Source organism: Alligator mississippiensis, chromosome 5 (genome assembly GCF_030867095.1).
Source record: "Alligator mississippiensis isolate rAllMis1 chromosome 5, rAllMis1, whole genome shotgun sequence".
Taxonomy (NCBI): Eukaryota; Metazoa; Chordata; order Crocodylia; family Alligatoridae; genus Alligator; species Alligator mississippiensis.
The window spans coordinates 11,549,327-11,569,128 of record NC_081828.1 but is presented as its reverse complement, the minus strand read 5'-3'; the positions used below and the strand labels follow the sequence as shown (position 1 = coordinate 11,569,128).

The 19,802-nt window shown below is 42.9% G+C and overlaps 1 non-coding gene across 1 annotated transcript; it reads right to left on the bottom strand.

Annotated features, from left to right (window-relative positions):
- Positions 1-10,949: 10,949 nt before the first annotated feature.
- On the bottom strand, positions 10,950-11,020 carry TRNAG-CCC (transfer RNA glycine (anticodon CCC)). Its single transcript has one exon. It is a non-coding gene; the product is annotated as a tRNA-Gly (tRNA).
- Positions 11,021-19,802: the final 8,782 nt, after the last annotated feature.

Genomic DNA, 19,802 nt, shown 5'->3' with positions numbered 1-19,802 from the left:
GATTGGACAGTAGTAACCGGCAACACACTTATAAGATGGGAAACTCCCTTCTTGAAAGCATGGAGGCAGAAAGGGACCTTGGAGTCATCATTGACTCCATGATGAACGTGGGCCGACAATGCGAGGTCACGGTCGGCAGGGCTAACCGGACCCTATCGTGCATCCACAGGTGCATCTCAAGTAGGCGAAGGCGGTGATCCTCCCCCTCTATGCGACACTGGTCAGGCCACAGCTGGAGTACTGTGTCCAGTTCTGGGCACCCCACTTCAAGAGGGATGTGGACAACATTGAGAGGGTCCAGAGGAGGGCCACCCGCATGATCTGGGGACAGCAGGGCAGACCCTACAATGAGAGGCTACGGGACCTGAACCTGTTCAGCCTTCACAAGAGAAGGCTGAGGGGGGACCTTGTGACCGTCTATAAACTCACTAGGGGGGACCAGAAGGGTTTGGGGGAGAACTTGTTTCCCCTAGCGCCCCCTGGGATAACAAGAAATAATGGCCAAAAGTTGTTGGAGTGTAGTTTTAGATTAGACATCCATAGGAACTACTTCACAGTTAGGGCGGCTAGGATCTGGAACCAACTTCCAAGGGAAGTGGTGCTGGCTCCTACCCTGGGGGTCTTTAAGAAGCAGCTCGATGCCTACCTGGCTGGGATCACTTGAGCCCAGTTTCCCTCCTGCCCAGGCAGGGGGTTGGACTTGAAGATCTACAAGGTCCCTTCTGACCCTACTTCTATGATTCTATGATTACAGACACCTGTGTCGGGCCTATGAAAATGGCAGCTAGCAGCTGTTCTGTTCTCCCTTGGATTCATCGTATCATGGGATTCAATGGATGAGGCAAGCTCTGTGAAACTCATGGGTGATTCAAAGTATAGAGGAGTTTGTATGGAAGTCCCTGTTACTACACAGCAGTCCTGAGTCAGCCACTTTCCCATGGTTGAGGGTCCTTCTCTCAGTAATCATGAAAGTTGATGGCTCAAAAAGGAGGTTCCTTGAAAACCCATCCAACCGCTCCTCGAGACCAGCTCAACCTCCCCAGCACTGTATGGCTCAGCTGCACAGATGCTTCCTCCACGGAGGGCCATGAAGAGAACGGTATGCAGCGGAGCCATTTTTCTTCCAATCTCTGGTGGTTAGCAGCTATTTTGGCACGTGGTCTACCTTCCACGTCATCCAGCATGGGCCGATGACGGGCAGTGCTAATTGTTAACATTGTTTTGTTTTGCTCCTCTCTGAGCTTTCAGAGTGATCTGTGGACAAAAAAAGGAAGAAAAGAAAATACCCACAAGATAGAAAACTAAAGGTGGGCAGGATTTAGCACTCAGTGATGTGTTCAGCTGTAAAAGCACTGTATAAGTAAAAATTGTGGCAAAGGCCAATGGTGAAATCAAACATAGGCAGAAAAAACTGGATAAGCATTCTATTCTCTGGGCTATTTTCCACTGAAAGAAAGCAACTTTTATACAGAAGTAGCCCAAATAACATTTAATGAATAGAGACCTTCATTTCTGATGCAGTGTTAAGCCACGGTTAACTACCTATGAGGCATTTAAAAAAAAAAACCAAGCAAAATATTTAAAAAATTAAAAAAGCATTAAAGTGAAAAGAAAAATGCTTAAAAAAATATTGTGCACTAATCATGCAGTAGATTTTGTTTAGTATGGGCAACATAACAGCTTCACTGTATGTGACAATTATGATATATTTTAATGTAACGTACAGTGGAAGAGACTCCAAGCTATGAATCTTAAAATGATTCATATTGACTTACTAAAGTTAAACTCTGGACAATAAGTTTTGCTGATCTTAAGATATTTTCTAAATATTAAAATTAATAAATATACACAACAAAATTCAAATCCCCACTCCGAGATACTGTCTAAGAGATCATAATAAAGATCCATTCAGTGAAAGATTGTACTTACTTTGCAGGAAGTCCTCTTTATGCACTGTTAATTACTTTAACAATCTATAAAATTAATGGCTGAAACAACATTTATGGAGATTATATTTCAAATATTATTTACCTGTAACAGAATATGCTTTGTTAGTAATTACTAGATTTATGAACTGCTTGGAACAAAATAGACACACCCCAGGGAACTTACTTCAGTACCACAAATATACCACAGATGCATATACACATTATTCATTCAATTCTGTACAGAAGAACTGTGCGTCCGGGGAATTTTACGCTACTCTTTCAGTTCTCTTAAATCATGAATTTAGTGTTCCTGAAGGGTTGGAGAACTGAAACGGTGGCAGTTGGGTTGTTCTGCTGATGGACTCAGAATGGGTGAATTCCTTCAAAAAATAAATTCTTTACATCACAGCTGTGCAGCTTGCCCAAACAAGGTTGAGTATTAAATCCTTGCAGTAAAGATAAAGAACAGACAACACAAAGGTATTGGTGCCTTGGTACTGTCAGTGGAAGTACATTGTAAAAACCACCGATTAAGGTAGGCAATGTCTTTCTTTGAGCTCTATATTACCCCACCTTTGAAATCCATGCCAAGGCTGGCCCACATTTTTTGGTTGAAAATGTGTTTTCAACACAATGTCTGTCTTCTTCCGAAGTAGACTCTCTGCAGGAAATGTCCATTCTCAATTGTGTGTGGGGAGTGGGGCCATTAATTATACATTTATAAAACTTCTAACTTATATAAATTTACACTGTCTAAAAGATGGATGCAAAGTTTTACTAAATGAAACAGTTTTGCCCAGGCAATTAAAGTATTACAAGGGGAGCATTTTTTTTATAGTCAAATCCCCCCAAAAAGTAGAACATTTCTGATGATTTTTTTCTTTTTACATTGAATTGTTTCAAAGGAAAAATAAACTTATCTGGACTAGCTCCATTCCAGATCATGTCTGAGAATCACGACTCTTGTTGCTATTGTTTGCCCTACTTGTGTATGTATGCGACAAGAGACTTCGCTGGGAACATTTGTGGCAGTGGAGAGATTCCCTCTATCATTGCTGGGTGCTCCAGTTCTCTTTCCACAGGACACAAGTAATTATTATTTTATTCCCTGGAAACTACCAGCCTAGTCAAGAAATCCAACTCCTTGTTCCCATAAATGATAAACACTTTACAAGACCAGGTTGCCTCTTTGATCTATAACTTCTACTTGCCAAGAAGAAAGGCTTCAAAGAAAGGGAGGTTCTTGTAAAATTGCAGGGTTTTTAATGTTATACTGATTCAGCAGACATATAAGGACTTTGATAGTGTCTTTTAACTATCAAATCTATGACAGTGACACAAGCTATTTGCTTGTAAAACTAGTTTCTCTCGAACTATATGGGCTTGCCTTACCTGAATTCAGTCTGTGTAACTACAAATCCAATCAATATTTGGATCACAAAAGGTATGGTATATTTGAGCACTACCGTATTTGTCTGTGCAGCAGCAACCGAGATCCTATTCCTATGGCAGAATACAATGTTGCATCTGTCCTTTGAACCAGTCACTTTTTTTTATTCAAATGCTCCTGTCTCAGGAGATTTGCAAGCAAGTTGGTTTATGAGACTTGTAAATATGACCATTATGTGTCCCACTTGAAATTGCCCCACGAGATCTTAGTATCTGATGGTTGGAGACCCAGATATAATTGTGTCCATTATCAGAAGTCCTATCAGACTCTTACAGATAACTATCCCAGATGCTTCAGCAGAGAAGATAGTACATCTAAGTGCATAACACTTAGGAAGAGGAGAGGAATTTCTTCCCAATCACAGGTGGTGATCTCTTTATGCCCCAAAGCACAGGGGCCCTAGTAATTTTACCTTACTTAGAAATAGCAGCTGCAGCTACCTTAAGATCTCTCTTAGTTACTTATCTATGATATCCAGGTGACTTTTCCGGCCAACATTTTTTTTTACCCCAAAAGTGTAGATTTTAGTGCCAACCCAAAGCTTGGCAAAGGCACATACATTTAACTGAAAGGTTCTTCTTGGAAGAAAAAAAAACCTCAAAAAGTCCAAATAAGTCACAATTTTAACATTTTGTAAACAAACCAGGCAGCTTTTCATTTTGAAATCTCTCTCTTGCTGCACGGGGAAAAAAAAAGTTTCAAAATGCTTTAAATCTAAATGCAGACAAGGTTCCTTGGGTGAATCCGATATCTTTTATTAGACCAACCCAAATAGCTGGAGAATAGTTATTAAGCAAGCTTTCAGGTTCAAAAACCCTTGGTCAGGCTAAGGAAGTTTCAGCAGTTGGTGTGTGCTCTTCCTGGATGGATTGTCACTGTTGAGTTTGGCTCCTTTCTTTTTCATGTTGTACAGTTTCCATTTCTAAATTAAATTATTTTTCTGAGCAGCCAGCAAACCAAAAATAAATAAATAAATAAATAAATAAATAAATGAGTCAGAAAAAAAAATTAACCCAGCAAGTCAGTTATTCACACAGCTGTCTGTAAGGTCACCTCCTATATGGTGCAGTCTTAGTAGTAGCCTAACATCTCCCACTCATTGAATCCATCAGCAAATACACCCCAGACTGGCGCAAAATCATTAGTAGAAAATACTGTTATCTAATTTTATACATGGGAAGTGAAGGTATAAAGAGACTATAAGACTTGCCTAAGGTTATGCAGGAAGTCTTTGGTAGGACAGGGTTTCCTGCTTCCCAGGCAAGTACCTTAACAGCTGGCTCACCCATCATCTGTACATTTATAATGTACTTCCAAAGTCTAATCGGGCAGAAAAGATTTGGTTCATTATGAAATACATGACTGAATACTGCAGCTTTCCCTTTTGAGACAGGACATGGTCGATGCCATTAGGTTTTCTGGGGCAATGCCATGCTGGCCGAGTGTGAGAGGCAGAACACAGCTAGGGCTGAACGCCTCCTTGTACTTAATGCCAGCAAACGTGGCCGATATTCAGCCAGAGCAGAGAAGGCACTTGGGGCTCAGCTCCTCTGGTTGTGTTGGCTCTCTCTCATATCAAGTCACCAGAGAGATGGTATATAGATTCATGTAGAATCAAACCAATCAGGTGGGGGAGAATGGGTGTTGGTTCAACTAATCCCTTTATCACTCTTCAGAGGAAGCCTGTCAACTCAGGCCCGACCACTTATCATTAAAGGTTCAGTGGCACTTTTACTGAGGATTTACTCAACAAATCCTTTTTCATGTGATCAGCCTCATTGAAGGGCTAGGAGCTCAGAGGTCAACCATAAGGGCACAACTGCCTCATTTTTAGCCATATTCTGACTCAATTTTTACCTTTATCTTGACTAGCACTGAGCGGAGAGTTCATAACAAATAATATTTTTGTTCCCTTCCATCCCTTTTTTTCTGCTCTCCATGTATTTACTGAAGAAATTTCACGCAGCAGTGGATGCCATGCATTCAAAATTAGCGGTGCTATCTAGCTAATATTGGTTACAGAAGTCGCATGGCTTTTTTTCTCTTCCCAGATTAGATGAGCGGGCAGATACTTCCCGGTATATTTGTATTCTTGAATTCAGAATGCAATTTCCAAATATACAGATGTGACATTAAACTTTCTGTAAAGTCTAAGCCAGTAAAATTCATGGCTTAAATATTAGTGGAAAATTAATAGAGAGGGGAGCATGACCAAAGTGAATTCATATAAACATAGAAAGAAATACGACATTATTTATTCAGTAATGGTCTTTGTTCCAGCCTGACTCAATCAAAGCCTTTATTGACCCCAGCAGGCACTTGCTAGAGGAAGAACTGAGTAAAAAGTAAGTAATGCTTTTAAGGTTTGGCCCCACAGTTTGAGTCTGGGTATTTCACAGACAGCCTTGCACAGAGGTTAAATTGTATGTAGTGTGGTATATCTTATTCATGATACAAACTCTACTATGTTATGTGGATCTGGGTGCAATTTATCTACACACCGTATGTGGTAGAAATTCAGGGCAATCTTTACCTTGACACCGTGTTATGAAGGAAGACTGATTACAGTTAATACCTGTAATTTAAGGTAAAGTTGCCAAGTGATGTGGAGGAGGGGGAGTGAACAGCTGCTCTCCAGCTGTTAAATCTGATCCTCATTCTCCCAACACAACATGGAAGGGATTTTTTTTTTTTTTTTTTGGAAAGACAAAGACAAAGACCAGAATCGGGATTTTCTGAATACTGCTTTAGCCTTTCTAATCAGCAGTTCCTAATATCCTTTACAAATTCCATCTATCCATTTGACTTAAGTATTTATAGAGAACCCATCATGCACGCTTAAACTTGTGCATCCGTTAAGCTACTGATTGCATTAATGGGAAAGTTACCTACGATCATTTGGGGAACCGAGTGTGAAATAAAAGTCGAGTCATTTGTTAAGGTTTAAACTGGCCCCAGTACAGAAGGCTCAGACAAAGGCCCTAAAAGAAAAGAGATCACTACAGCATCAGAAGCTGCGATGATCTTGCTTTGAGACTCCAGTCCTACTTCAGAAGCAGTTTCTGTCATGGATTTTGTTGGGGCTGGGATTGTGCATGAAGGCCTTATTTAAGGCCAACTGGGTGGACATAGATTCATAGACAATAGGGTAGGAAGGGACCTCAACAGATCATCAAGTCCGACCCCCTGCCTAGGCAGGAAACAGTGCTGGGGTCAGATGACCCCTGCCAGATGCCTAACCAGCCTTCTCTTGAAGACCCCCAGGGAGGGGAGAGCACCACCTCCCTTGGGAGCCCATTCCAAATTTTGGCCACCCTTACTGTGAAGAAGTTTTTCTTGATATCTAACCTAAATCTGCTCTCTGTCAGTTTGTGACCATTGTTCCTTGCCATTGACATAGGAGAATTTTCACCCAGCACATCAAGGAGCAGATTCAGGCTGACCTGGACAGGTTGGATCAATGGGCAGAGAGAAATAGGATGCAATTTAATAAAGATAAATGTAAGGTACTCCAGCTGGGAACCCCCAGCACACCTGTAGGTTGGGGAGTGTCCTTCTCAGCAGCTCGGAGGCAGAAAGGGATCTTGGAGTCATAATTGACTCCAAGATGAACATGAGCCGGCAGTGTAATGAGGCCATCAACGAGGCCAATCGCACCTTGTCGTGCATTAGCAGGTGCATGACTAATAGATCAAAGGAGGTGATGCTCCCCCTGTATGCGGCACTGGTCAGGCCACAGTTGGAGTACTGTGTCCAGTTTTGGGCACCGCACTTCAGGAGGGACACGGGGAATCTCAAGAGGGTCCAGAGGAGGGCCACTTGCATGATTAGTGGCCTTCGTGATAGACCCTACGGGGGGAGGTTGAGAGAGCTAAATCTCTTCAGCCTTCACAAGAGATGGCTGAGGGGAGATCTTGTGGCCGCCTATAAATTTATTAGGGGTGGTCAACGGGGAATAAGGGAAGCGCTGTTTACTAAGGCACCCCAGCGAGTGACTAGGAATAATGGGTGTAAACTAGTTGAGAGTGGATTTAGGTTAGATATTAGGAAGAAATTTTTTCACAGTAAGGGTGGCCAGGATCTGGAATGGGCTTCCAAGAGAGGTGGTGCTATCACCTAGCTTGGAGGTCTTCAAAAGGAGGCTAGATAGTCACTTGGCTGGGGTCATCTGACCTCGGTCCTCTTTCCTGCCAGGGGCAGGGGGTTGGACACGATGATCCATTGTGGTCCCTTCCGACTCTACAATCTATGAATCTATGAGATGGTATGTGAGCGATCGGAGTCTACGCACGTTAATGTGATATGAACCCTACTCATGGAAAGATACCACCAGAAGAAAACATCTTTGGCTTCTGAGAAGAAAACAGGGAAAAAAAAACATTTTGCCAACTTCCTTATTTTTAATTCAAACACAATTTCTTCCTGTGAACTTTGAACCTGTTCGAGCCTGTTGTCTTCCTTTATAGTTTCTTCTTCCTACACTTCAGTCTTTACCTCCCTTTCCATTCTTTGATATTTGCTGTTGCCTCTAGTTGCAAACTCTCATCCATTCAGGCTCTGTTTCTGTGGCAAATTCCTTGGGAAGACTTTTCTCCCCACACCTCTCAAAGACCTGAACTTGCTTTGCTTTCTCTCCAGTCTCTTTTCCAGATCAAACGCACACCTTCCTGTTCTGAGCTATTCATTTTTCTCCTGTTGTTACACTCCTTGTAGGCTCCCATTTCCCTTTTGTTGTATTTGGGTTGCCACCTGCCAAATTCAATCTTTTCATTTCTGACAACTTTATTTAGACTCCTCTTTATTTTACCCAGACTTATCCCCCTCTCTCTTTCTGCTGGTATTTTCAAGCTGGGCAAACCACCTCTCATTTCTTTCAGTTGAAACAGAGGGGTGTTTCATATTCAAAATGGTTTTTCCCAATTTGATGGGAAAATTGCAATACACTTCCCCTGTCTACATTCACCTGAGAGTGACTCCATTAAGACAGAACTGATTTGGGAAACAAACCTACAAAACCAAATTGAACTCAAAAGGAAGTTGACTGGGCATAAGGAAAGGAGAATAAGTGAACCTCTTTTCCTCCCAAGTAACTATGCAACAACATGTCTGTAGTGAGGTTGTGGAGAACTGGTCTTTCAGGGGACCAAAGAAGGCCCTGATGCTTAAGCACTGAAGTCAAAAGGATGCACCAATGCACCAAGATTAAAGTCATAACCTTCAAATTTTGACATAAGCAATGAGATCCAAATTCTAGCCTTTGATTTGCATGTGTAGACCAATATGGAGCACCCCCACTTCCAAGGGTACTCATTGCAGACAAGATAGCCTGAGACTCAGATCACACAGAACCCTACCCATAATTTGCAGGATTGGGTCCATAATTCAATCTCTGTCTTGATTTATGAAGTCAGTGCTGAGGCTTCCAAAAGATGAGTATTTGTTCATGGTCTAGGGAGGAAAAGGGGGAAATGGGAAATTAACCTGTTTTTAAATAGCTGGGAAATCAGACTTTGAGCTGTGTTAACCGCTAGTAATAATTTGCAAGGTTTTAAATACACATTTTTCAAAAAAAGGGATAATGAACAGCAGAGATGTAAATGGAAAATAGGATAACATGCAACATGCATTAATAAGATTTGATAATAAAATAGGAGGCATTGTCCATATATGGGAGAACTGGAATGTCAGAAAGAGTTGCATGATCTGTTAGACTGAAGTAATTACACTAATTACATTTCACCCAATTTCTAAGTCCAAGGTCATGTGCTAAGGAGCTGATAAGAACTTTTACTTTATCCTGAGAGTGAATCCTTTGGAAATAAAAGAAGGAGAAAGACCTTAGATGTACTAATTGACTATAAAAACACCAGTGCAATGCAACTATGAAGCAAGCAATTTTCAGCAGATGGGGAAATATTACTTCTACTGTATAAAATACTTTTCCTGTATTATAGTGCTCAATTCTGGTCACCTATATTAAAGAACAATGAATTTCCATTGGACTGGCTTCGGAGAAGGGCTGGTAGGATGATCAGGGGAAAGGTCAATCTATCCTATGATAGGGTACTGAAGAGGTTAACTTATTTAGCTCTGTAAAATGAAAGCTGAGAAAGAGCAGGTTTGCCTTCTATAAATGCAGCTGGGAGGTGAATACCAGGGCAAGAAAAAAAACTACTTAAGGGACAACACTTGGCATTCACCAAGCACAATGAAATTCAAGCTGAAAATTGAAGGAGGGTTTCTAACCATCAATGGAGTGAGATTCTGCAACTGTCTTTGGACATGAAATTTGGAGCAAATACAGGAATTGGCTGAGAGATGAAATGAAATGATTTTGTGAAAGGGATTATAGGACATGGTCACCTCCTCTACCAGGGGAGTGAAATCACTGACCCAGGAGGTTCAGCTGAAGCCTACAATTACTTGTGTCATAGTTTCAGATTAGCTGTTTGACCTACTAACCATTCCTAAGGAAACCTGAAGACTGTGACCTTCCTTTCTTGATGGCACTTAGAGCACAAACTTCCAAAGGGAGGTGCAAGGAGACTCTCTCTCTCAAGGCAAGACCAATTCAATTTTACGCTTCTCAAGTGCAGTGCCTGGAATTGCAACTATGTGAATAAGCCCCGCATGGCTGCTGCTGCTAAGGAAAAGGAAGTCAACCTTACTGCTACCTTTTGGATTAGAGGAAAATGCTGAAGGATTTTTAACTAAGTTCCAATCCAAAGTACAGACGACGACCCACCAGGACATTTTGTCAGGACAAGTTTCAAGAGCCTGCCTCATGACCTGTGAATAATCAAAGAAGGTGCCTGATATAACTTTTGGAACTATTCTCTGTACCAAGATTTTTTTTTTTTTTAAAGGGCCCAATGACAATTCATAGGAACAACCTGGGGGCTATTACAATCTGCCCTTTTTCTCAATATTTTCACCTGTAAATCATATCCCATCTGATAGCCTATTGATAAAACATCTCACATATGTGCTATCGCAGGGGTGGGCAATTATTTTGGGCAGAGGAATGCTTACTGAGTTTTGGCAAGCCATCAAGGACCACATGACAGGTGGCCCAGTGCAGATAAATATCAATTTTCTAAATTTTTTAGGGGCCTCGCGGGCCGGATAGAATGGCCTGGTGGGCTGCATCCGGCCCCCGGGCCACATTTTGCCCACCCCTGTGCTATCCTATACAGATGAAACTTAACATTGACTAAACAATTCCTATCTAGTGCTGAATTATCATTCACTTGAAGGCTCGATGTAGCTTTGGTGCAGCTCAGCTCAGCATGTTAGACACAACAGATGAAGAGGGAATGAATACACAGGGAGTATAGATTCATAGATGTTAGGGTCAGAAGGGTCCTCAATAGATCATCGAGTCTGACCCCCTGCATAGGCAGGAAAGAGTGCTGGGTCTAAATGACCCCAGCTAGATGCATATCCAACCTCCTCTTGAAGACCCCCAGGGTAGGGGAGAGCACCACCTCCCTTGGGAGCCCGTTCCAGACCTTGGCCACTTGAACTGTGAAGAAGTTCCTCCTAATGTCCAGTCTAAGAAAGAAAAATCTTGCACCGCCTGGGAATCGAACCCAGGTCGCAAAAATGGGAATCTTGCATAATACCACTACACCAGCGGCGCAGATATTATAGGTGCAGCAACTTGTTCCTGGACTCTTTGAATACTGGGGAATAATAAACTTTATATGTCTGCAAGCTCTATAGATTAGCAGACATATAGGCCAACTGGAACTTCAAGGTGACAATTGGCAGTAGATGTGGGGTAGGAAACAATGAATCCCTCCAAACTGCTTTTTTAAGGTAGGTTTATATCAGCAAGCAGGAACAATGGGAAAGAAAGTGAAGGAGAAGGGGTCTAGATCTATAACCCTTTACAGTCAGTAAAATTTAGGTCCCAGAGTTAAGTTTGTCTAACCTAACCGAACACCCGAATAAATACTTCATTGACACTGGGTTTCTAGTTGACACTGTCCGTCTTCTGTGTTTTTAAAGGAAGAAATAACAGACCCTGCATTGAATGCAACCCAGTGACCCGTGACTGTCTCTGAATCAGGGAGTGAACCTAACAAAGGGCCCCAAGTCTGTAACTGGATCCACATTGACAAGATCTTTGCACTCAAGTAGATCCTTACTAGGTTCACCAGGCCAACCACATAGATCCTTTGGGCATTCTTCAGCCAGTCACTTTTTCACTCTGGATCCCTGCTTTCCCAACTGTAATACTGATGTTATAATGCCTTTCTTCTGAACGCGGTTTATGTACAATGTAAGCTCCATGGGACATGGATTCTGTCCATGATACCTGTGCGCCATGATTAGACCAATCGGGCTCTAATCTTGGTGTGGGCAAGTTGATACTTCAGTTCTTAATAATTATAAGCATAATTATAATGTTGGGAATTGAGCCTAACAGCTCCAGCGTGTGGCATTTTCTTGTTTTTTCTTTTACAGGCAACTAATCACAATCACATCATAAACAAATAATAGTTTTAATCGACTCCATATTTATGGAACTTTTACAACTAAACTGTAGAAATATTCTCGTCCTTCACAGTTTCCATTTTTTTAATGGAAAAAGCAAAACACATTCTGTAGCAAATTAAGTGCAATTCATGTGGCATTTTCATGAACATATCGTAGATTGTAATACGGGCTATGAAACAAGCCTTGTTTGAATTCTGTAGCCCTTATGTTCAAATTTTAGACATGTCATTCTCCATATGTTTTTGTTGCAATTTCATGTAGCGGACAACCACCTTTTCTATCTAATGTAAGACCTGTGAATTCCCATGGGGGCTCACAAAGGATTGGGGGCCAGAGTCTATCCCCATTTCTATCCACACTAAGATTAAAATCCTACCATGTTAACTGCGGGGGGGGTGTTACATTTCATAGGCAAGTTCAAATTCTGATAAAACTTTACTTTCAATAAAATTAACAGTCAATGTTCTCTACCTGCTCCCCTTCCTCCATTGTTTGTCCTCACACCCATGCTGCTCATTCCACCATATGAATTGCAGAGGAGTCTGGAAGAATAAGCCTTAGCTATAATAGGTACAACGCACCAAAACAGAGCTTTCTCCTCCCCCTCCCCTTCAATTTGCATTTTGTGCCCCCTCTACCTATCTGGTCTCTTCTGAAAATTGAAGTGCCAACCTACCATAAGGCACAGTGTATTGGCAGCTATGCAAACCAAGTCAAGTCATTGTCACTTAAATAGACTGAAATAGTGCTATAGATCAGGGCTATCTGCACTTGTGAAGAAGAGCAGTGGCTGGAGTTGTACACACACTTAACATAAAACATACCAGAGTGAGAGGCCCCAGCACAAGCTGGTGGAGATGAGATTAATGGATTTAACTGGGAGCAAAATTTAGTAATTAAGTAGTGACCCAAGACACTGGAGAAGCAGTAACAGTTGGTTGACCACAAGAGTGATTGCTCCAAGCACCACCTTCATGTTGTAAATGCGAAAATGATTTACTGCATGGCTGAAGCCGGGAAAGGAGGAAAGGGGGATCTAGCAAGGATATTTGATTGACGTTAGTAATTGTTCCTGAGAACACACACATGCGGAGGTAAGAATGCTGCACACCTCTTGGAGCGTAGCACGGTAGTGACATCAAAATTACTAATAGCAAAGGGATAAGACTCCATGAGCCATGATGATTACAAAGCTTGCAAGCTCCATTAATAACACTGTAACAAACAAAAGGCTGGAAGGATAAAGATCCTTTTTATTTGGGTAGAAATCATTTTGCCTTTAAATCAGAACATTTGAGCACATCACAATATGGTGGAGAGTGCTCTAAGCCAGTTTATTAACAGCTATGGCATCTCAGGGGTTAAGTACCTTTTTAAAAAGGGATAGAAGTGATTCATAAAAATCAGAGAAAATGACGGTTGGAAGGGACCTCAGGAGGTGACATCAAGTCCAACCCCCCGCTCAAAACAGGACCAGCCCCAACTAGATCAGCCCATCCAAGGCTTTGTCTAGCTGGGTCTTAAAAACCTCCAAGGATGGAGACACCACCACCTCTCTGGGTAACCTGTTCCAGTGTTTTATTACCCTCCTAGTGAGAAAGTTCTCCCTAATATCTAACCTAAACTTTCCTTGTTGCAACTTGAACCCATTGCTCCTTGTTCTGTCATCTGCCCCCACTGAGAACAGTCCAGCTCCATCCTCTTTCGAACTCCCCTTCAGGTAGTTGAAGGCTGCTATTAAATCCCCTCTCACTCTTCTCAGTATTCCTTATGTTGTTCTTGGTATTTGAGGGTTTGTGTTATCTGATGTGGTCCAACACTATCAATAATGATGCCTGGCTGTAAAGTAAGAGACAACTAAGCAAGAACATTCAGAGGCCAAGGAACAAGGTAGGGCCGTGTTGTTAAAAAGGTGCCTGATGGGTTGTGTAACTCTGAGTTCATTCCCGCTTCTGCTACAGACTGTCTGGGTGACCAAATCTCACTGTGCCTTGGCTCCACCATTTGTTTATAAAAACGTGAATACCAACAATTGTTTTTTCTTCCTCTCAGCCTTTGTCTGCCATGTCTAGTTGCAAGATAAGCTCAAGGAGGAAGGAACAATCACTATATTTGCATTTCTGCAGCCCCTTGCACAAAGTAGCCCCCATACGAGACACTAATATACTACTAGTAGTACTAATAGTTTGCAACCAGCCATATATTTGTTTGACACTACTACAGATCGGCAGAGGCCATTTACATCATCTCAACCACACTGTCTCTATTCTCAAGCCATTGCACTGAGGAATCTTGTTTCTAATAGCTCCCAGGCTTTTCTGTTCAAGAAAATATATTTGTAAAATAAAATTAATGCTGTACTTTCTTCTAGCCAAGTCTTCTACTCCTGGAAGGCAATGAATAGGCAATGGAGAATCAAGCTTTGGGTCTTGCTGAGTATGGTTTCCCTGTGCACATACACCTTTACTAGGTACTTCATCTGGACTCCTTGGATTGCTATGGCAAATTAAATGGAGATCTTTCCCTTTGCCTTGAGAGTAGTATGACTTTTCTTTGTTCAGCCAACCTCTCAGTAATGTTACATAGACATCAAGGTTGGGTCCAGTATTTGGATCCAGCAAGTCTCTCTTGCTCTAAGTGAGTATGGGGCTTTGTTACACGTTCCCTCATGTCACCTCTACATCGTTGTATTCCTTTTGCAATTGTCCAACTAAACATACAGAAGTCCCAGGGATCTGAAATGCATCTTTTTTGGACATGCTCTCAGGTTTATTTGGGGGTTTTTCCCCAGAGAACTAGTTCTGTCTCATAGAGTCATAGAAAATGAGGGTTAGAAGAGACATCAGGAGGTCATCTAGTCTAAGCTCCTACTCAAAACAGGACCATCCCCAACTAGATCATCCCAGCCAAAGTTTTATCTAGCCAGGTCTTGAAAACCTCCAAGGATGGAGAGTCCACCATCTCTCTGTGTAACCTATTCCAGTGTTTTACTAACCTCCTAGTGAAATAATTCTTCCTAATATCTAACCTAAACTTCACTTGTGGCAACTTGAGACTATTGCTCCTTGTTCTGTCATCTGCCACCACTGAGAACAGTCTATCTCCATCCTCTGTTGAACCCCCTTCAGGAAGTTGAAGGCTGCTATTAAATCCCCTCTCAGTCTTCTCTTCTCTAGACTAAATAAGCCTGATTTCCTCAGCCTGTCCTCAGAAGTTTCATAGTTGTTAGGGTCGGAAGGGACCTGAGCAGATCATCAAGTTCGACCCCCTGCCATGGGCAGGAAAGGATGCTGGGGTCAAACGACCCCAGCTAGATGATTATCTAGTCTCCTTTTGAAAACCCCCAGGGTAGGAGTGAGCACCACTTCCCTTGGAAGTTGGTTCCAGCTCCTAGCCGCCCTGACTGTGAAGTAGCACCTCCTGATGTCTAGCCTGAACCTACTCTCAGTCAACTTATGGCCATTATTCCTTGTTACTCCTGGTAGTGCTTGGGGGGAACAGGGACTCTCCCATTGCCTGCTGGTCCCCCTTGGTCAGTTTATAGACAGTCACCAGATCCCCTCTCAGCCTTCTCTTGTGGAGGCTAAACAGGTTCAGGTCCCATAGCCTATCCTCGTAGGGCCTGCCCTGCTGCCCCCTGATCATGCGGGTGGCCCTCCTCTGAATCCTTTCCATGTTGTCCACATCCCTCCTAAAGTGCGGCACCCAGAACTGGACGCAATACTCCAACTGCGGCCTGTCCAATGTCGCATAGAGGGGGAGGATCACCTCCTTGGACCTGCTCGTGATGCATCTGTGGATGCATGACAATGTGCAGTTAGCCTTCCTAACCGCGTCCTCACATTGGCAGCCCGTGTTCATCTTGGAGTCAGTAATGACTCCAGGATCCTTTTCTGCCTCTGCGCTGATGAGAAGGGAGTTCCCCAGCCTGTAGGTGTGCTGCTGGTTCTTCCTCCCCAGGTGCAGCACCTTGCACTTGTCAGTGTTGAAACCCATCCTGTTATTATCCACCCACCCCTGTAACCTGTCTAGGTCTGCTTGCAGCCTATTCCTCCCTTCTAGCGTGCCCACTTCCCCCCACAGCTTAGTGTCATCTGCGAATTTGAATAGAGTGCTTTTTACCCCCTCGTCCAAGTCGCTGATGAAGATGTTGAACAGCACGGGTCCAAGGACTGAGCCCTGGGGGACCCCACTGCCCACTTCCCTCTGGGTCGAATAACACCCATCCACCACCACTCTCTGGGTGCAGCCCTCCAGTAGTTAGTGAACCATCTGACTGTGTAGGTGTCGACGCCACAGTCCCCTAGTTTTTTAATGAGAATGGGGTGAGAGACAGTGTCGAAGGCCTTCCCAAAGTCCAGAAAGATTACATCCACTGCAACACCTGTGTCCAAGGATTTTGTGACCTGGTCATAGATCCAAGGAGATGATACTTCCCCTCTATGGGCACTGGTCAGACCGCAGTTGGAGTACTGCGTGCAATTCTGGGCACCGCACTTCAAGAGGGATGCGGATAACCTGGAGAGGGTCCAGAGAAGGGCCACTCGTATGGTTAAGGGCTTGCAGACCAAGCCCTACGACGAGAGACTAGAGAAACTGGACCTTTTCAGCCTCCGCAAGAGAAGGTTGAGAGGCGACCTTGTGGCTGCCTATAAGTTCATCACGGGGGCACAGAAGGGAATTGGTGAGGTTTTATTCACCAAGGCGCCCCCGGGGGTTACAAGAAACAATGGCCACAAGCTAGCAGAGAGCAGATTTAGACTGGACATTAGGAAGAACTTCTTCACAGTTCGAGTGGCCAAGGTCTGGAACGGGCTCCCAAGGGAGGTGGTGCTCTCCCCTACCCTGGGGGTCTTCAAGAGGAGATTGGATATGCATCTAGCTGGGGTCATCTAGACCCAGCACTCTTTCCTGCCTATGCAGGGGGTCAGACTCGATGATCTATTGAGGTCCCTTCCGACCCTAACATCTATGAATCTATGAAGGCCATAGTTAGTGAGCCTGTCTGTAAAGATGCTCTTCGCTCTCTTTGGCAGGTGGATCCCATCTCTTGCCAACAATATCGCTCATGGTATTTTCCCCACGTTATCATCCAGAGCCTCAGATAATTTAAAGTGCCTTTTCCAGACACATTTCTGCTCTGCAAGTCCTAGTTTTGTTTCTTATTGATGAACACCATTCACTGTTTAGAGGCAAAAAAAACCTCTCAGACTTCAGCAGCAATTTGCAGAGAGTAATGATGTGCCTGATTCTGAAGTATTGAACTCAGTGGGAGTTTGCATTGCTGCGAACAACTGCCCCTTTGGCTTGTGCATTACACATACGTATACATGTGACTGTGAACAATAGACAAAGCAAGCTTCACTATTGCCTAGGGTGGAACTAAAGGTACAACAAGCACAATGCAGCAAACTACATAAATCCCACTGGCTATTCCTTTGGATGCCAGGTTGAAACATAGTATAGGGAATTATGTCCTACCCTGCCCTAAAATAATAGGCCTTATTTCTCAACACCCCTTTTTTGAACCAAGCAGCAATAACACCATAATTACATCATTATTATAATGCAATATACTGGTTCCATTCACTCTGATCCCATAGAAAGACCCTGAAAAGCTTGCATCCAAATCCAGCTTCAAACTCCCCCAAAGTCTGGGAATCTAGTTTTTGTATTGAGTCTAAGGTAGACATCATCAGTTTAAAGGGCATCACTCACTCTGTTGTCTCCCTGTTCCAAAACTGAGTGACAAATAACAGCAAATGAAAAAGTGAAACCTAAGCAGAAGAACAAGTGGGGACTTTTTAACATTTGATTATTTACATGCTCTTCTCTTTCAGTAACATTTAAGCTCCAAATTCCACCATGTACTTTTAAAGCTGGGTTTTTTAATATGGTCATAACCCTGTTTTATATATAAGGGGAAATGCTGGCTCCCTGTGGCTTTCGTGTATTTTCATATTGCTATAATTCAAACAATATGACGACTCAACTTGATGGAGTTTCCTGGCTTCAGCAGAGCTTGTGGTATTCAAGTGTTTAAACTTTATTGAGACTCCTGATGGAGCAGCACCACAGGCCTATGGAGGAGACCCTAATCAAGGCTGACAGTGCTGCAAAATGGAATGAATCAGACTGGCAGACTCAGCAACAACCAGGTCTAATATTTTCCATGCCCGCATGTGGGTGGCAGGAGTTGCCCACCAGGCGTGAGCATGCCACCAAATAAGAAGCAGCCCAAATAGGCTACCCATATGTCCTTTCAGTTGCTTGGATGCCACGATAAGAGTTGTATCATCCTTACATAGATACCATGGGAACATCAATCTGACCCTGGTAGGAGGGCACAAATTCACAAGCCTGACAGTGTGGTGTTTTATCACTGCAGAGCAGTTACTGATTATTAATCCAAATTCTGTACAACTCCCAGAAGGGGAATGGGCACTGTATTACAGTATGGAGGGAAAGGCAGGTCCTCACGCCAAAGAGCTTGCAGTCTAATGTTATCCATGGCATAAGGAGTAGGAATCATGAACAAACACATGGAGCAAATGCAAAGAAGGGTTGTAGCTTTACTGTCACACACAGCATATGTGCATGTCTTGGTGTTTCTGTGCACACATGCTAGTGTGCACATATGTACATGCAGCAAGCTAGAACTTCAGCAGTCGAGATAGGGCGCATGTACATGTTGCCGTATGGCAACATTGCTATGGCACCGTGCTTCCTTTTGGAAGTACTAAAGCATAGCACAGTATAAGTGGTTACTGCACCATGCGTGGGGTGCACGGTTAGATTTTGCCACTACAGCGACATAGCTGCTGATCACATGAAGACCTGCATGATGGCTATGGTGCTGTACTGCATTGCACAGCGATGTAGCACGTCGCTACGTCACCATAGGGTGATGTGTAGACGTGCTGAAAAACATACGTTCCCCTTACGTGTTTATGTTGCGCATGCATCTCATAGGCAAAGCTGGTAGTATAGCCCAGCATTAAGTTTGCCAACCACTTCCAGTTATAAAACCCTGTTTTCAATTGCTAATAATTTTGTTGAAACTTAACCCATTTGGGCTAGAATTTTCCATGACAAGTGTCTGCCATAAGCTGATTTTTTTTTTTCTTTTGGACAGTTTCAGACACAGTGGCATGGGGAAAATGCATCACTATGCAACATTAGAAAATTCCAATAACCTTTTCTTTGAGATGCTCCAGAGCCTCTACATTTTAAAGCAAGGACTTAAATTTTAACTGTGGGGTGGCCTTTATACCAGGGAGGTATGTTTTGCTGTTAAGTATGACTTGTTCAGCCAGGAAAGTAGGACTGGAGTGGGAGACTTATTTCTATAATATAATAGTAACAAAAATAAATGATGTTAGGAAGTTAAAACACTAAAGTCAAAATGAAACTTGCACATACAGGTCAAAGAAATAAGTCGTGAATGCTCCATTTCAGAAAAGCTTTTGAGGTTTTAACTTTGCAGCAAGACATGGGACAAAACAAAATCTGAAAGCTTGACATTTTCTCTCAGAAGGAAAATTCATTTTCAGCCAGCGTTATGCCAAACCCTGGCTCTTCTCTCTCTCAGCTTCTGAAAGCAGATCTGTCCCCATTCAGTTTGATCCTTGTAATTCCATATCTATTCCATATTCTGAACCCATATCCATAATGCATGCTACATTTGCCAAGCCCAATGGGGAATGCAAAATAAGGAGCAATGAGAACAAATGTTCTTTGAACATAAAATCCATGCAACAAGGCCATAGCAAAGATGTGCCCCCATCCCCCTTGAAGCTGCACCTTCAGGAACCCTGGAGTTTGCTCATTTATTAATACCACTGATGTTCACATCTGTTTCAGATTGGTTTATGTGGACTGGATTTGATAACAAATATGTTGTCCATTAATGTCAGCCT